The 25260-nt window shown below is 36.4% G+C and overlaps 1 pseudogene; it reads left to right on the forward strand.

The window, feature by feature from the left end:
* Positions 1 to 15788, forward strand: part of LOC135405959 (dynein axonemal heavy chain 5-like) — a 28927-nt pseudogene extending 13139 nt beyond the window's left edge.
* The last annotated feature ends 9472 nt before the right edge of the window (positions 15789 to 25260 follow it).

Consider the following 25260-nt stretch of genomic DNA (forward strand, 5'->3'; position numbering starts at 1 on the left):
GGTTCAGAAACCTGGTAATAGACCTTGTGTCAGAAATACCACTGGAATTCTTACCCCCAAATTACTGCAGTTACTCTTGACTTACACTGTTTTAGTAGGATCAGTATTTTTTAAACTGTTTTATTTTGCTTTTATTTTTGATTGATTTTCTGTTTTCCAAATATTACCACGTATTTCAATAGGAATTAGAGAAAGAAAGAACTGATCTTATTGAAGATGTGACTATGAACAAAAGGAGGATTAAGGACCTAGAAGATAACCTTTTGTTCCGACTTACAAGCACTAAAAGTTCTCTGGCAGATGATGAGAGTCTACTAATTGTATTGACTGACACTAAGAAGACTGCTGAAGAAGTAACAGAGAAACTGCAAACTTCTGCTGAAACTGAAATACAGATCAACTCAGCCCGTGAAGAGTATAGACCTGGTGAGTGAAGGTAGTGATGAAAGACAAATGGCTTGACCACGTATTTAAAACATCAATACTCAGAGTAGGAGAAACAGTAGGATAAGATCAGGAAGACCATAATTTGTGGGAAGGATCTTTGTTTTCCCATAAGTAAAATGTATCTAGGAAATGTCATATTGCGTGATCATGGAGAAAATATTCAATGTTAAGGTTCATGTGGAATTTATAAAATGGAGTGATCTATTCTCATTGTAGACTTCCCATTGCTCTATATACAAGTGTGCTGGTCTTTAGGGTGTTTAGGTAACTGTATGTTTGAGTTCAACATGTTGACACTCTTTTACAGGCCCAGTATATTGGTAAATCCTCTTTATATCTGTTCTGATGAATGCTTCATCATTTCTCCATAAGTTATTACAGTCAGCACATTTCATCTGTCTTTTGGATTTTAACTGACAGGTGAAAATGTGAAAAAAGTGGAGGAAAAAAAGGAAAGCTCTCTGGAATTACCTGCATTTTAGGGAAAGTATGAAATGGTACAGTTAGTGTATAAGAAAGCTTTGCAGAATTTGTAAAACCTTTGTATTTAAAACTAATGACTACTGAAAGTAAGTTAAATCAGTGCTGGGTAAGTTAAATCAATATAGTTCATTTGGCTTTTACATGACTCCTATAAAAGTCTGTAAAGAGAAATTTGTTTGGACATTCAAACAGTACTTCAAACAACCATAATTTTTATATGTTCTACTGACAATCTGAACATTGCAGTGTACCATCCAGCTGCTCTCCAGATATGCTCATATTTGAAACTAGGCTTTACATAGTATGCATTAATTGCAGAAAAGATTTTTTTTTGCTGATGTATAAATGAGGATTAAATGAATAATTTTATTGCTTTTCTATGCAGTAAAGAATACAATAACTCAAGGAACTTCAGTTATCGTTATCATTAGTATTAAACCCACTGTACATGTTGTAGAGGTCTAAAGTTTTCTGCTCTGCATTTCTACTTCGAACACATTCTTGTTTCTTTTCTTTTTCAGTTGCAACTCGAGGAAGCATCTTGTACTTCCTTATTACTGAGATGAGCATGGTCAATGTCATGTATCAGACTTCGCTTCGGCAGTTTTTGTGGCTTTTTGACCGCTCCCTGGCCAGGTAATTTAGCTAACAATAAGTTGTATTTACCCAGTCCTGGAGGTGCTTGTAGTACAATAAAGATTTGTTGTAAGCTAATATCAGAAAGAAGACTTACTTCTTACAGTCTTGACCATGAATTGTCAGTTTAAATACCCATAAGACTTCGTCTGTTAGTTACCAAGGCAACGAATCTTCTAATGTACTTACAGTCCTTCAAAATTCGGCATTAGACAGTTAAAAACTATTATACTACATTGATTTTCAGGTATGCAAAAAGGCTTGATCAGAAATTATTTTTTTTTTTTGTTGTTCCTTCAATCTGAAAGTTGTTGCTAGCTTGCTGCTGATATTTTATGCTTGTGATCTGTTATCTTTCATGTTTTGAAAATACAGAACTATGGCTTTTTGTCATTTGCAACTGCAAACATTCAGCTGCAGACCTTTCTTCTGACAGGTCTACCAAGAGCCCTATAACCAGCAAGAGGATTACTAATATTATTGAATATATGACATATGAAGTGTTCAAATATACTGCTCGAGGACTCTATGAGGAGCATAAATTTCTCTTCACATTATTGCTTACTTTGAAGATTGATATACAAAGAAACAGAGTGAAGCACGAAGAATTTCTGACACTTATTAAAGGTTGAAACTATGGAACAATTTTAAGTAGAGCATACATATTATTATAGAAAACTTTGGTTATTTCTCCAAGCCAACCTGCTTCTTTCTTTTGTACATTAGAAGCCAGTCAATTGTAAGAATACATGGTTATCTTTCTGATCTGGTGACAGATAACATTGTATGGTAGTTCTAATTTATAGCAGCACACTGAATATTGATAAATATATCTTTGGAATATCTTTTCCCAAAAAGCATTTATTTCCAGGCACATTGCACAAAAAAACCAGTAAAGCCTCAAAAGGTAAATTGGTTAAGAAAGACTACATTTAAGGTATATAATATAAGAAAATATTATAAATTAACCAAACTATAAACTCTGCTTCATAAAATATGGTGTGATTTTATAAAGTAGAAAACCCTTGTAACCTCATGATTAAAAATCTGGATTCTTGTGTTTGGTGTTTTCCTTTTATTTTGTTTTTGCTTTCTTTTAGTTTCAGTTGAATTTCAAGGAAGGCAAATGTATACATTGGCAAAGTTGTTGCATTATCTACATCAACAAAAAATCAAAGAAAAAAACATTGAAATGAACCCAAAGCCAAGTTAATTCTTTTGCAGTAAAACATAGATTTATTTTGTAATGAGAAGCTGTTCTGGATTTTAAAAAATTATGTAAATTTAGATGAAACATAGGATTTGAAAGTAAATTTTGCATATTACCTAACTCAGAAATTTCTTTATGACCTTCCTTAGTTATTAAGTCATATTTCTCCAGTTTGGGAAAGCTTAATCATGTGAAATAGTCTTGTAGTATCTAGTTTACATTTTCCAAAGGTCTTATTTTATTTATTATTTCTTTGTTTGTTTGTATTTGTGTCTCCAACAGTTCTAATTGTAACTAAGTTCAATTTCTTGCAGGTGGTGCTTCTCTAGACCTTAAAGCTTGTCCTCCTAAGCCAGCTAAATGGATTCTGGATATGACTTGGCTGAACTTGGTGGAGCTCAGTAAACTTGAACAATTTTCAGATATTCTTGATCAAGTATGTAAGAGCTTTTAAAATTAATCTCTCGTTTGACAGTGATTGTCTGGTAGTGATCAAACCATGTGGTGGAAAGGGTGTTCAGTAAATTCAACACTTGTATGAACAGTTTTAGCGGACACTGAGTGTATTGCAGCTAACTAAGTAAGTAGCATTTGGTATATGTTAAAAGTAATGAAAAATACTGAGTAGTAGCTCTTTTTTTCAGAACATGAATGCATAAAGGTGTTGTTGCATTCTGTAATTCCATACTTAAAACCTGGAAGTTTATCCTATAATTTTTAATAGCCTTATTAAACCTGTGTACTAATATTGCTAAACAAATGTCTGTGTGTGGATAATGTGTCTCTGACTATCATTAAAAATTTGTGACCTAGTGGCAGTGCAAATATGACTTGTCTGTTTAGTGAGACTTATTCCTTTGATGACATAACTGCAGATTTCCAGTGAAGAGAAACAGTGGAAAATCTGGTTTGATAGTAAGAATCCCGAAGAAGAATTGGTTCCCAGTGGCTATGGTCAATCTCTGGACTGCTTCAGACATCTTCTTCTTATCAGATCGTGGTGTCCTGACAGGACCATAGCTCAGGTACTTTTATATAGCCAACATGGTCTATTTAGGTATCACTAGAATAAATAGTTACCAGATTGCAGTTCAGTGCTGTTTTATGTAATGCTAAGCACCTTCCTGTAATGGACCATTACGTTGCGTTTTCTGAAATTCATTTTAGAAAATTTATGCATTTATTACAAGGGCAGCATTAGCAAAGTTATTCTAATGAATTGAACAAATATTATCCAATGATTTCACTGTGGAATAGGATTTCTGCTGGAGTCACATGTGTTTATCCAGATCTCTTTATCAGTTCAGAAGGTACTTTTCAGTGTCCTTGCTTACTCCCTGGAATTTTAGAAGTGTCCCCTTGTTAGGCTGAAGTAAAATATTTTAGTGAACTCAGTTGTCTGAGGGAAAAGGAAACATGAAAACAATTTAATTGAGGAACCATTTCCTGCATGGAAGAATTAGACCCATTTTGGAAAAATCTGTATTAAAGTCTGTTTGAAATTTTTAATTTAAAGCCATCTATTTAAAAAGAAGATAAGTATAAAACTGAAGGTTATTAAACAGACTATTTTAAAGAAAAATCAACTTCTAGGAGCCTATTTTTAATCTTTATCTCCAGTGCAAAAGAAAAAAACAATTGAATTCCTGGCAATTCAGAGCAATTAATGACAAATTATTGAAATTGGAATGCATCAGTAAAAGCGTGGTATTAATTTTATGGATGCACATCTTTAGACATTGTGATTGGATTCACAAAAATCCCATAGGAAGAGAAGTCAGTAGGTTAAACAGTACTGTCTAAAGAATATCTCTATGATGTGTGCTATATGACTGAAACAGATCATGCAAAATTAGTTCCTCACTACTGTTAATGGGAACAAGATACACTTTCATCTTACAATTTTATGAAAGCTGATAGTTCATCAAATGCTTAATACTGAATATCTTTTGTCTCTGAGAAATAACCCAGAGGTATTAAGGGGAAGATTTATCCAAGATGAAAGCATTGTAGTGGGAAAGAGTACAAGAAAGATCATCTCAAAACTGTTTGAATGAGCCTTTCTTATTTCTCAGAAAAGAAAGAACAATAATCTAAAACTTCTAAAGATAAATCAAAAAGAAATAAAAGAGATGGTCTTCACCTGTTCCTCTGGATCTTTTACTTACTGATAGTTATTTTCATCATTACTACTGTTAATTCGTTGTTTGTTTAACCATGAAGGTGGAAAAGGCTTAACAGCTTTGAAACCCATCTTTAATGCTTTCCTCCTTTTTTCCTAGATTTGAAGGCTAGGAGTCTAATGGAGATATGATATGTAAAAAAATTAATTTTTTCTGAAGTTTTAGAGAGGTTATTTTTTTTATAGTGTAATTATAGGTATTACCTATAACAATACATGCAGATATTTGTAATATAATAATTATTTTTAAAATTTTAACTGGTCTTATAATGCTGTAAGAAATAACACCATCAAAGACAGTATGATGTATTGACATGTAAAAATAAACTTGTTGCATATTTTTATTTCTGGTATAAATTTTTATCAGTCTTTGCTCTTCAACTGACTTATTGGTTTACACTGGGAAGAAAACTATTAAATGGTTAGGTCACAGTTTAAATTTGCCCTTTTTAATATAGGTAAGAAAATACATCACTGAAACTATGGGTGAGAAATACGCAGAGGGAGTCATCTTGGATTTGGAGAAAACATGGGAAGAGTCAGATCCACGTACTCCCCTCATTTGCTTTCTTTCCATGGGCTCTGATCCTACGGACTCAATTACTGCTCTGGGAAAAAGACTAAAGACAGAAACGTGCTGTGTTTCCATGGGCCAGGGACAAGAAATCCATGCTCGTAAACTTCTACAGCAGACAATGGCTCATGTAAGTGACAAAAATCTGAATGCTTTTTGTAGCTGTATTAAACACTTAGAAATAAAAATCCTGTCATGAAATAAGGTTGTTTGGTGGGTAGTTAATGCTAATGCAAGAACCTATATTTATTTATATAAATAAGTGTCTTAAGTGATAAAACTGTCTTTTCAGTCATTTAGTTGGCCATAACAAGTTTTTTGATACTATACAGATGTTTTTCATTGAAAATGGAGTGTTTTGCATATAAAATAGAGTTTTTGTTGTAGATTGCTGACTGATAAACGTAGTTGAATTGATTTTTTTTTTTGGTTACATGACTAGTAAGTATTCTTGAGCAAGCACTTCAGAACATTTTTTGTTTTGTATTTTTACTAATACAAATGCATTTTGTTAAATCGAGAAAATTAATTTCAAATATACTATTGATAGCTACATAAACTTGAGAAAAACAAGGTTGTGTAGCAAAATATTTTGTATTGCTGTAGTCTGGATTTGTACTTGGGAGGGCCCATCTGGTAGCACAGGCATTTTACAAGTGAAACGTGGAGCAATTAAAGAACAAAATTATCTGTATGAGAAAGAAAAGGTGAGATGTTCCAATTTAGCATGCTTTGCCCCTCAGGTGATAGTACTGCTGGGCCTGCTGATGTGAAAAAATTAAGTTTCTTACACTCTTGTGTTATGAGCTTCTTCCCCGTCTGTATAACCTATTTTTCTTTGACTTTTGCCTCTTGACAACTTGGTTCTTGTTTGACGACTCCTCATAAAGAGCTAATTAGCAGATCAGATGAAAAGAAACTCATTCAAAAATAGGGAGGAGGAGCACCTTTTGTTTAGTTAAGAGAAATGCAGTTATTTTCCCTCATTGTCTCACATATCCTCTTAATGAAGAGGTATATGAGATGTCTATATGTAGTATGGGAATTCATATGAGAAAGTTTGATACCTATTGATTGATAACAATAGATTAATTAAGTATGTATATGTGGCTATTTTCCAAGCCTGGTACCCTTGTGAAGAACAAGGTTTAGCAGCTTCCTCTATGGAGCTACTCCTGAGCTCCCATATGTAAGCCAAAATTTATCAGTGTTTATCAGCAGTATAGTCATGGGAAGGTATGTTTTAAATGTACTGACATGGAAAAGGTAGAGATTTCTTGAGAAGAGCAGATGGGACAACTAAGGACCACTTCTTTACATGAAAAAAACAAATAAGCTAACACCACCTCCAGAAGGAAAAGCCTGCATCTTAGCTCACAAAGGGTGATTTCGGTTTGTGAACAATGTTGATAACTTCATATTTTGTTGTTTTAAACTAGGGAGGTTGGGCACTTCTGCAAAACTGCCACCTTGGACTTGACTTTTTGGATGAGCTGATGGACACTCTAATAGAGACAGAGAATGTCCATGAAAGCTTTCGACTATGGCTGACAACTGACATTCACAAACGGTTCCCCATCACCCTACTTCAAATGTCTATTAAGTTTACCAATGAACCACCGCAAGGGCTCAGAGCTGGGCTAAAGAGAACATATGGTGGTGAGTGCTAGAATGGCAGCGATTTAAAACCAAATTTTGGACTTTGGTATTTTTGTGTGGTCATGTTACAGCCAATATAAGCTAATATGAGGGACTGATCACAATTATGCCAGCACATATCTTGGTCCCTGTTTTGAGCTGGAAGTTCTGAAAATTAAGAAGAGAAGGTCTGCTGAAGTTCTGTTGCCAGAGCTAATTGGACAGCAAAACAGGAAATGCTTTTTCTTTTCTCAAATTTTGGCTTCTAGAATCTTAGTTCAAAGTGTTCGAATCTTTGGTCTTCTTCTGTCTTTTGGCAGAAAAATGATGTGTTAATATTTGCTGGCAATCAAGTGCTCTTTACATTACATAAAGCAAAGGACAAAGAGTCTGTGTGGAAAGCAACTTTATGTGAATTCAGCTATTAGTAAATTGTGGGTTTTTTACCCTGAAGTTTACTCTTTTAATTTGAGCAACTTAATAACATGCTATAAACTGTCCCCAGCATAGAACACTTTGTGGGACAATAATTAGACTCTTGGGAGAGGCAGGGAGCCAACTTAAGATCTCTAGAGTGAGATTTTAGCACTGATTTGAAGTAGTTTCAAAAAGGACTATCACTGTGATTCTTATTAAGTCCATTTACAATCAATAGGTGTCAGCCAGGATTTACTAGATTCCAGTAAAATGGTACAATGGAAACCAATGTTGTATGCTGTAGCCTTTCTACACTCCACTGTTCAAGAAAGGCGCAAGTTTGGATCTCTAGGTTGGAATATACCCTATGAGTTTAATCAAGCTGATTTCAATGCTACTGTGCGCTTCATTCAGAGCCACTTGAATCGCATGGATACCAAGAAGGTATGAATGCTTTTGTGGGGAAGGTATATTAAAATGATAGATCTTTATAGTAGTGGAATGGATATAAATGCTTCCTAATAACTGAAATACAAGCATGATTTTAACTTGTTTTCTTTCCCCATAAACATTTAGTATTCCAAGTGTACGTGTATTAGGGCAGCAGACTTAAATTAGATTTTTAATCCAGTGCACCTTAAATTTCTATATTAACCTGTATGTTAAACCCACCCCCCCAGCCATCTCAGAAATATAAATCTTAGAAGTACAGACCTTTTCAATGCTAATTGCATCAATTAGTTAAAAATGGGTGACTGTATTTAAAATACTCTTTTCAGGGGATCTCCTGGAATACTGTTTGTTACATGATAGGTGAGATCCAGTATGGTGGTCGTGTGACAGATGACTATGACAAAAGACTCATGAACACCTTTGTAAAGGTTTGGTTCAATGAAAATACATTTAATCAGGAATTCAGCTTCTACAAAGGATACAGCATACCTAAATGTACTATGGTGGATCAATACCTTCAGTACATACAGGTTGGTAAATCAAAGCTAATCACTTGTTTCTCATGAGTTTCTGATTCCCTGTATTTTTTCTTTTCTTCTGAGTGCCTGTATTTTGTCTTTTATTCATGGATTCTGCATTGATTTCTAGCATTCTGCATATCTATTAGTGACAACTAATTGTTTTGATCAATGTTATCGTCGTCATGACAGGAATATTTTCTTTTTCCTGTGGTTTGATTGAGTGACTTATCTAGAGGCACACAGTTATTGAAGAGGGTAAAAATGGAGTCCAGACATTGCGTATAACCTCACAGAAATAAAAGATGTAGATATATGAAAGAAAAAACTTACTATTAAAATAGCACATGGATGTTAAAACTGAATTTGTTTGGTGTGATTTGGGCTGTGACACAACAAATAGACCACAGCAAGTTATTTCCCTAAGACTGAAGAAATCTAGCTTACTTTACAATGTAAGGGGGTTTTTTTCTGTTTGTTATTTGGTTTTGCTCTATGTTGTTTTTTTGTTTGTTTGGGATTTTTTTTGGGGGGGGAATTTTTTTTGATTAACTTATAAATCCATATCCAGTTGTGCTCTTCTTATATTTTACTATATAGAGCCTTCCTGCTTATGACACACCCGAGGTGTTTGGTTTGCACCCCAATGCAGATATCACTTACCAAAGTAAAGTTTCCAAAGATGTATTGGACACCATCCTCAGTATCCAGCCTAAAGATAGCTCTGGTGGAGGAGGTGAAACTCGAGAGGCAGTTGTAGCCAGACTGGCTGATGATATGCTGGAAAAGCTTCCTGCTGATTATGTGCCATATGAAGTGAGTTAATGAAATCCTGTCAAAAACATTTGCTTCATCTTGCTTTTTATGGATAAAAAAAGAAAAACCAAACAACTTTTTTTAAAACATGTTTGAATTCATTCATACAGGCAATACTTCCAAAATATGCTGTAGAGAAGTCTGACCAGACTCTTAATGTTTATAATGAGATCACTAAATGTGGACTGAAGTGCCTTTGTAAGAACTTTTTAAGAAATATTAAACCATTTAATGCCTATGTTGTCATTTGTACTATAGAGGAGGTAGAATCATCAGCTTTTGACTGAGGTTATTGACACTATAAAATTTCTAGTTATGTTCATGCAGTTGTTAATTTGTTAACATTACTAACTTTTAATTAAAAATTTATCAGTGAGTTTGGTTAGAATACAAAACTGCCTGGTAATGTGATAATTCCCAGGCATTGCTGATTAATAGTGCTACTATGTTGAGGCAAAGTAGCTGGGACAATTACTCCTGATTGGCTTGTGTGAAGTGAACCTTGGAACTGTCTTTTGGAATTACATCTGAATGCCTTGAAATAGGGTTAACAGCCCACATGCTTTTTAAATGAGATTAGCTCATAGAATGATATACAGACTAAATCATGAGTTAGACTAAAACCACAGCCAATCTCATCATCCTAGATTTCTCTTGAACAAATCCTGTATTTCTGTCTTGCAGAGAATTCAAGGGAGGTGCCAAACTGACCATTTAAGTCCATAAATAAAAGTGTTACATCCTAAAAATCATACTAGTGCCTAATCTTGACATAAGGCCAACTTTGTTTTTTTCACTTTTATTGAAGGATCTTTGATTTTCTACCTACAGGTAAAAGAAAAACTAAAGAACATGGGACCTTTTCAGCCTATGAACATATTTTTGCGACAGGAGATTGAACAAATGCAGAGAGTTATTTCTTTAGTGAGAAGCACTCTGACTGATCTAAAACTTGCCATTGATGGGACAATCGTTATGAGTGAAAATTTGAGGGATGCTTTAGACTGCATGTATGATGGAAGGATTCCTGCTAGCTGGAAAAAAGTACGTGTACATCACTTGTTATGAAAAGAAAAAAAACCCTATTTCTGAAGAGCTAGGTTAAACTGTTAGACTTATAGTAAATACTTTTTTTCAATCTGTATTTTAAAACAGTGTTAACCAGAACTGTGAAACTGCTGGAATAGATTTTGTGCTAAAATAAACACAGTCAAAGCAAGCCGTCTTTCATTTATAAAAGTAGAAATGAATGTGGGGTTTGCAGGTATTTCCCATTTTAACAGCCTGTTGCATGTTGACAGGATAAAAAGCTAGAGAGAAGAGAGTAATTTAAAATGTGATGATGGATTTTAAAACATAGCACCCACATTAGTGGACTACACTGGTGCTATTCTTTGAGTTTAAGACTTGTAGTCATATCATCACAGAATAGTAGACACTGGAAAGGACCACACTTGTGAAAGTGGGGTCAATTAAAGCAGGTTTCTCAGGGGTCTCCAGAATCAAGAGTCCACAATCTCTCTGGGCAACCTATTCCAATGTTTGATCACATTCACAGTAAAAACCAACCAACCAACCAGCCACCAGCCAACCAAATTAAAAAAACCCTTAGGTTTAAATGGAATTTCTGACATATCATCTTGTGCCTACTACCTTTTCTTCTATAACTGACAAGGATCTGGCTTCATGTTCTTCCATTCTCTGCACACGAGGTATAAATATTTATAATATCTCCTTTGAACCTTTTCTTCTCCAGGCTAGACAATTCCAACTCTCAGAAACTATTTTCAGGGACAGCTAGAGCTGTTGATGGCAACTGATGGAAAGAAAAACGGGGAGGTTTTTTCATTGTTTGTTTTTACTCACAAAGTGTTCTCGTGGTACAAAACCTGGACTAAAGCAGATGCTTCACAGCACAACTATTCAAAGAGACAAACCTGATATCTCCACATTGTCTGAGATCAATTTTCCCTAGCTTTTTTTTCAGAGGAATAAAAAACCAGAACAGTTTTGGCAGAAATCATGTTATCTTGATTTATTGATCTTGGGATTAAAAAGGCATGTATACTATTTTTCTTCCTAGTTTAAACAGCTATCTAATTTTCCAAAAATGTAATAAAATGAACAATTACTATGGAGAGCATTATGCATGTGTAAATGGAATAGTAGGCATGAATTTGAAGAAAGAAAGACTTTGCTTCGGGTTTCAGTAGGATGCAATATTTAAGCATCAGGTTAAAAGTCAAGATATGAAAGATGATCTTCAAATATCCCTTGCTAATATTATGTTGTTTACTACCATGTGAGGAGTTATCTTTTCTTGACATGAATATGCTATTTTAAAAGATGTTTACTGTTTTTAGGCATCTTGGGCTTCCAGTACTCTTGGTTTCTGATTTACTGAGCTTCTAGAAAGAAATCACCAGTTTTACAAGTGGATTTTTGAAAGTCGACCAAACTGTTTCTGGATGGCAGGGTTTTTTAATCCTCAGGGATTTTTAACTGCAATGAGGCAGGTAAAGTGGGTTTGAAGTCTCATTCTGCTTATATATTTTTTTACATACTTTTAAAAATAAAATATATTGTGTGATAAAAGATGAATTAAAACACGTGACTCCATCATGTCAACAGGGAAGATACGTGACTATCTTAACATTTCCTGAGTGAACTGTTCTTCCTTTGCACGTACTTTTTCAGTATTTCAACCACTAACATGTTAAAATATACTTCTGCATTGACCAAGACCCAAATAAGTAGGGGCTACCTTACATCATTATGGAGAATGATTGTCTCATGTTTCCATTGAAGTATCCTTGAAAATGAGTGTTAAGCCATTTATTTCCCTCCCCCTTTTTTTTCCCCTTCTTTTTTGCTCTGTGTTCAATACTTACCTGGCTGGAGATTGGGCAGAAAAACTCATCCCAATTCATCTTACATTTCCCTTCTATAGTTCAGTAGCTGAACTATAGAAGGGAAATCTTTTCACAAACTGGGAAAGACTTTATTAGTGGATATGAGATTTGATGTATTTGATAATGTACATATGGCTGTCAGCTTGGTGATTGTGTTGGTTGTTCAGCACGCTAGTTGCATTTGACAAATGGACTACTTTTTACATTAAAAGGAAGCAATAAATACCTGTGTTGGTCAGCATAAAGGGACATATTGGAGACAATAAGCGTCTGGAGTATGTGAACGGAAAAGAATACTCAGGCAGGAATATAATGGGATCTCAGGGAAAACCCCCAAACTTTTGGAGGAGAGAATGAAGATTTGTGGAGAAGGAAAAATCTCCCCTCTTAGGCTGAGATCTGAGTAGTGTAATCTGAAGTTCTGATTGGTGACTTGTGTTAAAATTGCAGGAATAGCCTTGGAATTATGTAACAAGATATTTCTTTTGAGTAAGCAGTCCTAAACCACAAATTTTTTTTGCACCCAAGCTTGTGGAAAAGGTTTAGTAGAAGGATTTGAAAGAGCTGGAATCTACAGAACTTTCTGGTTCCATAAAAAGAGACTGTGGATACATAACAACCTAATATCCCAAGTAAATACCAAAGTGACCTTCTGGGCATTGCTATGTGGTGAAACAAATAGAAATGAGAAAGATGAAGAGCTAGAATGCTCATTAACTACAAATCTTCTGTTCTTTTAAAGCATCTAATTAACTGCAATAAGGGGGAAACATTAATTCCCATTACTTCCAACAAAGATCTTGGAAAACATTTACAAGACTGGGATGAAACTTTGGTTTGCCATAACTTAGTGACATGGGATAGTAAGGACTTGGGCAACTGGGAACTGAGTCTTTTCCAGTGCATTAACTAATAGACTAAATTTGAGGTATATGTTAAATCTTAAGCATTTCTATCTTCAAGTGTTCTCTGTTTTTTTTGTGGTTTTTTTTTTTTTTTTTTGCATAGCTTTAGAGCTGAGTAAGCTCATTAATAAGAATTCACTTAGTGCAGGTGCAGGAAAGGAAAGGTAACCCCAGAAAATATATTTTACTTTGCACATGCAGTTAATGTTTTCTCATCTCATCAAATCTGTGAAATTTTAATATTCACAAGATGTGGTTACCTTTGGCATTCAGTGGTTGTGTTATTACTTAGTACAATCTTAAAGTATTGTATATAATAGAAAGATTGAAAATGAAATATAGTAGATAAAGTACTGAAAGCTTTTTTTGTAGTGCCATACCATCAGTACCTCAGAGACAAGTCAAATCGCTGTAAACATGAATATTATAAAAAGTTGGAGTTTTTGTACAGAAGAGGATAGGTTATGACCATACAATATAATTGGTGGGGAAAATGGCTCTGTGCATATGCGAAAATGTAACCTTCTAACTTTTGTCTGGATTGGGCAGGAAATAACAAGGGCTAACAAAGGATGGGCTCTTGACACTGTAGTGCTGTGCAATGAAGTCACTAAATGGATGAAGGATGATATCACAAGCCCTCCTTTGGAAGGTGTCTATGTGTATGGGCTGTATTTGGAGGGAGCTGGCTGGGACAGAAGAAACATGAGACTGACTGAATCTAAGCCGAAGGTGCTTTTTGAGATGATGCCGGTTATAAGGATATATGCAGAGAATAACAGTAAGTAATTGTATTGTAAAGGATGTTATTTTGATAGAATTCATTATTTAACTACATGGAAATCTTTTGGGCTATAGGGATTTCATGATGCTGTTGCTATTCATTGTATACATATAAAATCTTTTTCAATGGGAAGTCTTCCCAATCTTCCACTTAAAGTGTGCTTTCAGACTTCCTTGGTAATTGATTATGGGCACTTTCCCCCCTAATTAGATAGATACCTTCTGGTCTTAATGGCGTTAATAACTTTTTAACCCATTTACAGGTGAACTGTACATGTTGACAATATGTGACCCAGATTTAGAACATCAGCATTCATATAAATAAACTCTGTAACCTCTGTAGCCTCTGTAACCTAAACCCAAATAATCTCTTTCTCACATGCTAAATGAATGTTACATATATATATATATACAAAACATATAACCACGTATACACAACATAAAAGATATACATGGGGTTGTACATGTCTATATAAGGTGTTTATAGAGAACATGTTATATAATAAAAATGCATTTTTTCCTGGATAAGACTGCTTTTGAGCTAACAGAGGCAAGCAAGAGGTAGAGTGAAGTGGTGGAAAATGTTTTGTCCTTGAGGCAAAAAATGAATGTAAGAATGGGAAAGAAACTTGTGCGGCTGAAGGACAGTACTGTTATGTGAAAATGTGTAATTTGTGTTAATGTGGTGGTTTTTTCCATATAGAATAGGAAATGCTGTTGAATAGGGATGTAAAATAGGATAGAACTATCCACCACAGAAGGTAAAATTGGAAAAGTCTGTTGAAAAGCATTCCACCTCTAAAAGCAATGCTTGGTTACATGCTATTTTGAATAGTTGATCTTTTATAAAAGGCATGATCAGCAGCCAAGATACTAAATAATGAACACTGAAGTACTGAACTATTGACTAGACCACTGTTCTAATTCTGAAGTGAAGTAGTTGACGACTTGTATTCTCAAATACTACATGCATTTCAAAATAGGGCATTTTTTATTTTGACATAATATATTGGTAAGGAGTAATGTTCAGTGGGAAGATTGAACTAATAAGAACACTAATTACTCTAGTGAGTCCGTTTACATTTCTTACCACATAGAATTCCTATGTGCTGATTTTAAATCTCAAACCTACAGAAATTTCAAACCACATATGGCCTTCAGCTGGCATTAGCACAGTAATGAAAAGTGTGAGAATCCAGTAAAAGTGTTTCTTGGTGCTGATAGAGAGGAGTGTCTATTGAACTTTGACTCAGTTTTCCATATGCCTTATGACCAGTCCCTTAGGGTCCTGTTTTGTCAACTTAGTTTAAATTGCTTTTTATGTCTCTTCTGTCTTTTCAGCTGCAAAAGATCCACATTTGTATTCATGTCCAGTCTACAAAAAGACCAGTCGAACAGATGTGAATTACATTGCTGCTATAGATCTTAAAACTCGTCAGCCTCCAGAGCACTGGGTACTGCGTGGAGTAGCACTTCTGTGTGATGTCAAGTAACGTTAAAGAAAAAAAAAGTTTCCAAGAGTTCTTTTCTGTTTTTAAATGTAAAGATCAATCTGTAGTTAGATATACAATTGAACACTTCTAAAAGTATTATTTCTAAGGCACAGACTCCATTATGATAGTTTTACAAAATTGTTCTCAATAAAACTCTACAATAGGCTTATAAATGCTAAATCTTAGAGTGATATTATGTTTGATGTCTTTGACAAATCATGACAAATATTTAGTGTTCCTGTCTCCTAAATGTGCATAAACAGTCCTCCTGTGTGCTTAATTCTACCTTGAATAAAGATTAATTGATTTGAATGTTGTTAATTTTTGGTAGTAAATATTCTTGTATCAGGAGTTTTTTTTTTTTTATTTTGGGTGTGTGTATCTATGGAAACTTAAGCCCAGTTGCTCATTCATATTAGTTGAAATTTCTCAAGATGATGTTCCAAGACTTATTTCCTAGCTGATAGTTTTTAGCTTGCTTGCTGTCTAAATAAGGAAGGTGACACTGGAAAAATGTCACACGTGTTTCACTACTTGGAAAACAATGTCATTGTGTTACATAGGAAAACAAGCATTTGACAGCTGCCAGAATTCCTTACTCTCTTTTTCATGACTTATAAATATGTAATGGATAGGAAGAAAATAGTTCCATAAGAATGACTGGATATTTTTTTTTGTGTGCCACTATACCAGATTTGAGTCAATCTTCATCAAGGTTATTAGTAGATGGGGTTCTGTTTTTTTTTTCTTTCTACTTTTTTACTTATGTGCTGCAGCCTTTTTTGTTGTCTCAGCTAAATAGAAAAATTTTCATGTAGGAATATATCTTAAAAGAGAAATGTTAGAAGCTCTATTTATTGGACACTTGGCTTCACACATCAAGTAGAGTTATTTAATCATTAAAAAGCCAGTGTACTTTTGCTGCTGAGTTCAGTAGGTTGTGTATCTTAGTGGTCCACTAGTCATTCCCGATAATGGCTACTGCAGAAGAGGAAGCAATAAAAACCAGTATTCCTGGTGCATCTGTCATTCATAAATGCTGCAATCGAGAAGCTGTTTTCAGTTTTATCTCAAATCAATACAGGGAGACCTCAGCATTCATTTCTACAGTCAAACCAGTTATAAAACTTAGGTGGAACATTGATTCTGTCAAAAAAATTCTAGTTGTAGAGGTCTTTCCATCTTGGAATTATTATTTTTTTAATTTATTTTAAATAGCTCACAGTAAAACATATGAAATATGTGGAAATCTTTTTTAGGAAATACTTTTAACTTAGACATGGCAATAAATTAATAAAGATACAAGGGTTGAAATGTTCTTTACTGGACCTTGAAGCACCATGCTCCACCTTCCAGGAGATCCTTCAGATGCTCATTGTAAGTTGCTGTGGGCTTGTGTCTTTCACTAAGACCTTCCTCTCTGAAGGAGATGCACATACTTCATCCTTGTGCAAGTCATTCACACTGAGAATTTACAAGCCACAGGCACTTCAAATCCCACTTTTCAAACAGTGGATTTGTTGTACCATCATTGTTGCAGACACAGTGGAGATGTCAAACTCGATGGTAATCCTCAGTGAGTGAACCATACACGTTTTTTCAGATTGTGATTTTCTATGAGGGTAGTGGGGAAAAGGGTAGTTCCCTACACTGGTGATCCTAGTTATGCCAAATACTGTTAGTGAAGCAACAGTCACTGTTATGTTAGTTGGCCTTGGTTGCTGTCATGGACTTGCTCTGCTTTTTTGTTCAGGTGCCATGGGACTGTGTCCCTGTCAGAGAGAGCCTTGCCCTACCTACCCTGCTGTGGCTCTTGGTTTCCAGCTCCACTGTCCTTTCCAAGCAGCTTGCCTTTGCTGTTCCCTGACATATGCCTTAAAACAGGGGGGAAAATGAACTGTTTCTTGTTCATCTTCATAGCTGAAATGGATAATAAGTCCTTCTGTAGAAAGGAATTTCAAAAAAAAAATCAACCCTGGTGTATTACAGAACTGGATGTATAGAACTGTTTGGCTTTGCTATTGGTGCTGAATGGATTGCTCAAGAAATACCATTCACATACTTCAATTGTGCAGCTATTAATCATTCAGCATTATAAATTTTAGGGTCCAGAAAAATTCAGGATTACAGAAGGTATTCTCTATATGTCTTTCTGATATTGAGCATGATAAATACATGGATTTTGGAGAATATTTAAAAACAAATGTTATACAAATTTATATTGGACATTAATGCTAAAATAACCTTCTGAATAAGGTGAAGATATTAGAGCTTCATCAGAATCCTTTGGAATCCCTCATAATTTTAAAAGTATTTAAAATAAGCATATTCTGTGATTCTGTGATTTTATTTTTTAGCCATCATGTTTACATTGCACAGGCATTGTAGGTGTATACAAATATCTGAAGGCTTTTAGAACACATACAAGGCTTGAAAAACCAGTGCTGCAGAGGTGGTTTCATATGCGAAAATTGCTTATCAGTTGTGTTAAATTAAAGGTCTATTAAACAGATGAAATAAAAAGACATAGTTCTTGATATGTCTGTGATTGCAAGATGTACCACTCACCAGAGCTTCTGGCATCTTTTAATCAGCTAATATGCGGCTTTTCCAATGATGGTACTCCTCTATAACTTTTGTTCTTATAATAAAATTAATACATCCAATGTAAGTAATAATGTATTATATGTTTCTGTATATTAATATAGAAAAATTAAATTAAAATCTGGGCTTTTAAAACTAAAAAGCAAACACATGTTACCAATCTCAGTTTGCCTGTGAAGTCTGCACATAAAAGTAGAAATTTCTTAGTATTTGCTTGCATATTCAATCTTTTAAAGAAATATCTAAAACAAACTACTGAACGAACACTAGAAAAGCTGGCAGAAGAAAGAGTGGGGAAAAAGGGCATGGTTAAAGTATTTTTTGGTTAGAGCTATTATTTGAAAAGGATACTGCCCTTTAGCTTTTTAATGGAGCTATTTTTGCACTGCAATCACTGTGAGAACTGAAGTAGTTATTTTAGGTTTTGCTGTCAGAGGGTATGAGATATCCTACTTTGGCAAGAAAAACAACAGATGTTTGCTGATGTAAAAACATGATTTTCTTTCAAAGGTGCTATATTAGAACAAGAAAATCTGCACACAAAAAAAGAAGAGTTAGGAAACTCTATGAGCCACTCATGAAAAGAACTTAATGTGATTTAACAGAAGGCAGTGTAACACTGTTTTTACATGAGTTGCTTGCAAATAATTTAGTTTTCAGTTTCTCTGTTAAACTGCCACAAGAATGAAAGCCAATATATATAGCTCCTCTCTCAAAGCCTCTCCTCCATGAACTTGTATAACTCGAGTATAAATTGTAAGTTTTTGAGAAAAATGTAACCTGGAATCCTTTTGGTTTGTAACTCACCTTCCTATATTATACATCACATTATGCTTTCCTCTATTTAAGCTGAATTAGTCCCTATCTACCCTGCTTGCTCTGTGTGAACTGTGATTTCAGCAAAATAATAGTGGCTTAGCTTGGGAAGATCACTGTAGGGAGTTCATCTTATCTTTCTTTTCTAATCTGATCAATATATACCTGGAAAGTGTGTCAACTGATGATTCAGCTCATAAACACTGTACAAGATTGTGATGAGAGTCTATGCAAAGAATGTCTAGAAGTGCTTTATGAAGGGAGATGTGCTCAATTCAACTTCCTTCTTTGAGCCATGATTTTAAAAACTCGGTTCCTTTGTGTTAACTTTCAATATTTAAAGGGGGCTTATAAGAAAGATGGGGAAAAGCTTTTTAGTAGGGCTTGTTGTGGTAGGACAACGGATAATGGTTTTAAACTGAACCAGGGTAGATTTAGACTAGTTATAAGGAAGAAATTTTTTACAATGAAGGGGGCGAGACGCCTCTCTGGGTGAGTTGCCTAGAGAGGTGGAGATGCCCCATCCCTGGAAACAGTCAAGGCCATGTTGTGGATGGGGCTCTGAGCAACCTGATCTACTTGAAGATTGCAGGGGGTTGGACTAGATGACCTTTAAAAGTCACTTCCAACCCAAGCCATCCTATTATTCTACGATTTTATAACTTGCATAAATCAGTACTGTTAATGTTTTGCATAAAATGTGTGAATGAGACAAAATAGTAATAATTGCAACCAAAGATCAAATGTCTTTGTGCTATCCAAGAAAAATGTTTACTTCATGTCACCCATAAAATAAGATGTTTTGCATTTCTTCTTGGCACTGCATTGTGGAATAGTAAAGCTCAAAAATGTACATCATAGAAGAGTTACATGTTGAATTTTCATTTTAAGCATTTAGAAGATATTTTATCATTCTGGAAAAAAGTAAGCCAGCAAATAAGCAACTTTTGCAATCATCAAACACTTGACGTATGTTTTCCTTTTTGCATTTTAGTCTGCAAATTCAGCACAGTAATCCTTACTTCACGAAGGCAAATAAAGCTGTTCTTTATTCTCTCAAAGCAAGATATGTCAGGTTAGTTATATTTGAAGTTCAGTATGTTTGTTCCTTGGATAAAGTGAGAAGCCAATTAAGAAATGCATGATCTATGCATAACAGAAGAAATTTCACAACACCAGGAGGTATGACAGAGCATAATGGAAATTAAATCCTTATGAAGAGACATGCTGTTTGTGATCTTTGAATTACAAAAATTTGATCAATTGGCATTAGTATCAAACTGTGTTATGTCAGCATATGAAAAAATATGCTTGATCCCTACATACTAAATAAGAAATGTAATACTGAGTTGAGCTTTGCTTTTAGGCAGATTTCAGCCTAAAATCCTTTTGAAAATTAAAAAAGTAATAATAATAGTACAGGAGCTAGTTATATTCGCTGGATGAACCCGTGTATTTGCTGAATGAAGTCTTGTACAGCCAGAGATCTCAGAATATCACTTCAGGAATAGGACAATCTGTGTTGAATGAGTCCTTATGTTTGAGAAGAAGAAGAAAACCTGGCAAAAAAGGGAATGGGAAGGACCATGTGTGAAAGCTGGGGTGGATCAGAATCTCCTCAATATATTAATGTATATTTTATTTGCTGAAATAGTTAAATTTTAGGGAAAACGCTTTCTAGGTCTACTTCTTGTAACTAGGAGTGTTGTGGTATCACAGGATTGTTGAGGTTGGCAGGGACCTCTGGATGTTATCTGGTCTGAACCTCTGCTCAAACAGCCTCTCCTAGAGTTGGCTGCTTAGGGTTTTGTCTAAGTAGCTTTTGAATTTCTCCAGAGAGGGGGTGCCACGGTCCGAGGGGGAGTGGAGAAGGATCGCGGCACTGCACGAAGAGCTCCGACGAGGTCTGAGGTTGCAATGCTACTTTATTGAAAGTGTGCGGGAGTTTTATGAGTTCTCGTGTGGAATGCACCAGAAAATGGGGTGGAGCATGAGACAGACAACCAGGGAAACGAATAGGGATAGGGACTCAGGTGAAGAGGGAAGAACGGGGGAGGAACCAGGGAAGGAAAGGGCGAATGGTAGCTCTCTCCTCTCTGCAGCTTCTTCAGCCAGTCAGAGGGGGAAGCAGGGAGCAGGCACCACGAGGCGGGTCTGGACATGCCTGGGCAGTTACAACTGTAGGGGAAATCATACAACGTATGTATTTGTAAACACATAATAACTGTGATAAACTGAGAAAATGATTTGGGCTAATTAAGAGAAAACAGTGTAAGGTCAATATGACCTGGAGAGAGAAAAGGAAAACAAATTGTAAAACTTAATTGGGCCCCTATAAAGAGATAAAACAAGTTACCTCCCTTTTACCTTGTGTAAGATTTATAGTGAAGGAATTTTGTTTAGTTAGCTAGATAATAGCACCTTTCTTAAAAATTTTTAACTTTGTATAGATAGCAAGCAAACATCTGTTTGCTTGACTTGACAATATATTATGGATGCTTACAGATAACATTCTTGTTTAAGAAAAACATCTGTTGAATGTCTGACTTAACAATGTGTAATGTTTATGCGTATGTATAATGAATATTCATGATTAGTTGGAAATCCATGTAGAACAACTGTCTTCTTTGAGTGTAATAGGTGTTGGGAGTTGTTGAACCCCCTCCCTGATCACCCAGCGCTGAATTTGCTTTTATCATATAATAAATTCTAATTGGAAATCACCCGACTGGGTTTCTATTTCTCACAATAACTGTAAAGTCCATATAATACAGTTCTTTCATTCGCTGTATATCTTTTTCCATTCCTGAAACCGTTCCCATTCTGGTTCTTGCTCCTCCACAAGGGGGAAACACAATTGCTCTGGACAACCTGTGCTAGTGCTCAGTCATCCTCACAGTAAAAAAATGTTTTCTGATCTTCAGGCAGAATTTGCTGTGTTTCAGTTTGTGCCCATTGCCTCTGGTCCTGTCACTGGGTACCACTGAAAAGAGCATGGCTCTTGTCCTCTTTGCACCCTCCCTTCAGGTGTTTACATAGGTGAATAAGATTCCCCCTGAGTTTTCTCTTCTCCAGGTTGAACGGTCCCAGCTCTCTCAGGCTTGCCTTATGGGAGAGATGCTCCAGTCCCTTTATTAGACTACTGGCCTTTCATTTGGCTCTCTCCAGTACCTCTGTAGATTTTATGGCAGATTTCTTTTACAAGAGCTGACATATGTTTGGTTCCTAACTACATTTGTGTCACATCAGTGGGTATTTAAAGTACAGTGGGGCGATTGGTTTGCTATTCCAGGTTTTGTACTGTTGTGTTTTTACCAGAAACATTTATTCAAATGAATCAAAAAGTGTATTCTATATAAAGGGGTGGTGTACCTGCCTCTTTAGTCTGTTTAATGCACTGCTGGTTGCCTGCATTGTGATGAAAATTTGTAATTTAAAAAATGTATTTCTTTGATGTAAAATTAAAATACATTACTTTGTTTGTAATGCCACCTGTATATTGAACTGTAGAACACTTGCTGAGATTGGCAATATGTTATACAGATGCTGGATGTTAGACATGTATAATGTACTTGTGCTTTTCTCACACTAGATAGGAAAGTTTCAGGAGTACATTGTGGTACTAATTACTGTATTAAAGCTTCTGGAACTCTGTTACCATTCCAAACTGTCCTAATGGCTTAATTGCGTGGTAGATGTTGCCTATGACTATACTGCAAGCAGCAGTATTTGACAGTTTATGTTGAGGAATTGGGCCATCTGGAATTTTGAAGTTCTCCGTGAATTTAGGCACATCAGTTTTTTTTTTTTCTTTTTCTGGTATCGGTGCATTGAGAATATGGAAATCAGGTATGTTCCAAGAATTAAATTGTTGGTATTTGCAAAAGGCTCTGACAGTTAAAAGCATCAAAACAGTACAAATGCCTTTATTTTTAGACAGTTCAGAGCTTCGTTGCAGCTACTGCATCTTGCACCTGATGAGTTTACAAGCCAAGCTATGGCAATGGGGCAGTCAATAAAACCATCTTCATGCATTTTCTCAAGAAGGAATTATTCCCTGCATTAAGTGGAGATAAGAGAGATCTGAGGAGGGATCAAGACTATTGAAATAAGAACAAAGCAGTTTCTGTCATTCATCTGAACAAGGTTAAGGCTGAGCAGGGAAAGCTTTAGAAATAAAAGCAACTCTACTTCCAAACTAGTTAGATAAAATAATCTTGTCTGGTTTGTTTCTCTCCTCACTTTCTTTTTTCTTTTTCTTTTTCTTTTTCTTTTTCTTTTTCTTTTTCTTTTTCTTTTTCTTTTTCTTTTTCTTTTTCTTTTTCTTTTTCTTTTTCTTTTTCTTTTTCTTTTTCTTTTTCTTTTTCTTTTTCTTTTTCTTTTTCTTTTTCTTTTTCTTTTTCTTTTTCTTTTTCTTTTTCTTTTTCTTTTTCTTTTTCTTTTTCTTTTTCTTTTTCTTTTTCTTTTTCTTTTTCTTTTTCTTTTTCTTTTTCTTTTTCTTTTTCTTTTTCTTTTTCTTTTTCTTTTTCTTTTTCTCTTTCTCTTTCTCTTTCTCTTTCTCTTTCTTTCTCTTTCTCTTTCTCTTTCTTTTTCCCTTCCCTTCCCTTCCCTTCCCTTCCCTTCCCTTCCCTTCCCTTCCCTTCCCTTCCCTTCCCTTCCCTTCCCTTCCCTTCCCTTCCCTTCCCTTCCCTTCCCTTCCCTTCCCTTCCCTTCCCTTCCCTTCCCTTCCCTTCCCTTCCCTTCCCTTCCCTTCCCTTCCCTTCCCTTCCCTTCCCTTCCCTTCCCTTCCCTTCCCTTCCCTTTTTTTTCTTTTCTTTCCTTTTTTTTCTTTTCTTTCCTTTTTTTTAGTTTTTTTCAGTGGGAATATATTATATCCTTGATTATACTGTTTGGAGCCAATAATTATTGTTCTAATGGTAAATGTAGAAGTAATAATTTTGAATATATTAACTGCAATTAATTAAAATCTTAGTAAATGATTCACTTTGTTTTATTAACCAATAGCAATAATCCTTTGCATCTCGGGCCAAACCAAATCAGTTATGAAAAATACTAAATGAGTGTAGAATAAAAGCATACTTGTAATAAAAAGAGTTTATTTGGAAAGAAAAAAGTTTTCGTTTATTTTTTGATGACAGTGGTTTCATTGGAAATTTAGCAACAGAAGAATCACTTAGGAATTATAATATGATTGTTTATTGAGTTGTGTAATAGTTTGAGTTTGAAATTTATCCTGAATGGAGAACTGCGTCCATTCAACAGAGCTGAGCAGCCGCCGAAGCTGACTGACCTGTCAGCTCTGTGGCAGCGTTGTGTGAGCTGGAGCTCAGCCATAGCCCAGCTCCTGCAGCCATTGGTCTCTCGCGGAACCTCCTGCCCCACAGGTGAGGACAGACCCTGAGCCCGAAAGCCCCAGGACGCACGGCGGGGACAGTTACAGCCCTTGCTCCCCTGCCCCTTCCTCTCCTCCTCCTCAGTCCTCTGAGCGCCCCACAACGCCTGGCTGGCATGTGACCTCAGGCAGTGATCACTTTTCGAGCTGTGACATCTCGCTGAGCAGCGATGTCCCCATGGATGAGGACACCTTCCCGAGGGGTGACATCTCCCTGCCCAGTCACAGCACTGCCAGCCACCCAGGCCCACTCCACGGCCAAGCCATCGGGGCCCCTGGGGTGACTCCAGCCAGTGAGCCTGTGCTGCGTGGCAAGGTCCTGCTGGAAGGGACTCGGAGCCACTTGGATTGCTCCCAGGGAGCCGTGGGCACCAGCCAGGATGGTCGCAGCAGCGTCCCCATGCCCACGGACCATGCTGGCACCAGTGGCACCAGCCCCCAGCCCAAGAACGCCTCGCTCTGCCCGCCCAAGAAGATGCCGCCCACTCACCGCAGTGTCCCCAAGCCTTCCAGAGCCGTCCTGAGCACGGGACACTGCAAGGCGGGCGGCACCAAGCCTCAGGACCCTCAGCAGGGTGCGGGCACGAACCTGCCACCGCCTCAGAGCAGCATGTCACCAAGCAACATCGCTCTGAAAAGGCGGGGCACGAAGAGGAAGAGGGGCTCTGAGCCAAGCACTGGGAGCAAGTGCAAGGCTCCCGCAGCCCGGGCTGGGGCAGAAAGTTGTTGAGGGACAGATCGTTTGGGGATCTGTCCCAGGGGGAGGGACAGATCGTTTGGGGATCTGTCCCAGGGGGAGGGACAGATCGTTTGGGGATCTGTCCCGGGGGAGGGACAGATCGTTTGGGGATCTGTCCCAGGGGGAGGGATAGATCGTTTGGGGATCTGTCCCAGGGGGAGGGACAGATCGTTTGGGGATCTGTCCCAGGGGGAGGGACAGATCGTTTGGGGATCTATCCCAGTCTGAGGGAGGGAGGGTGT

This window comes from Pseudopipra pipra, chromosome W (assembly GCF_036250125.1).
Source record: "Pseudopipra pipra isolate bDixPip1 chromosome W, bDixPip1.hap1, whole genome shotgun sequence".
In the NCBI taxonomy this organism is placed as follows: Eukaryota; Metazoa; Chordata; class Aves; order Passeriformes; family Pipridae; genus Pseudopipra; species Pseudopipra pipra.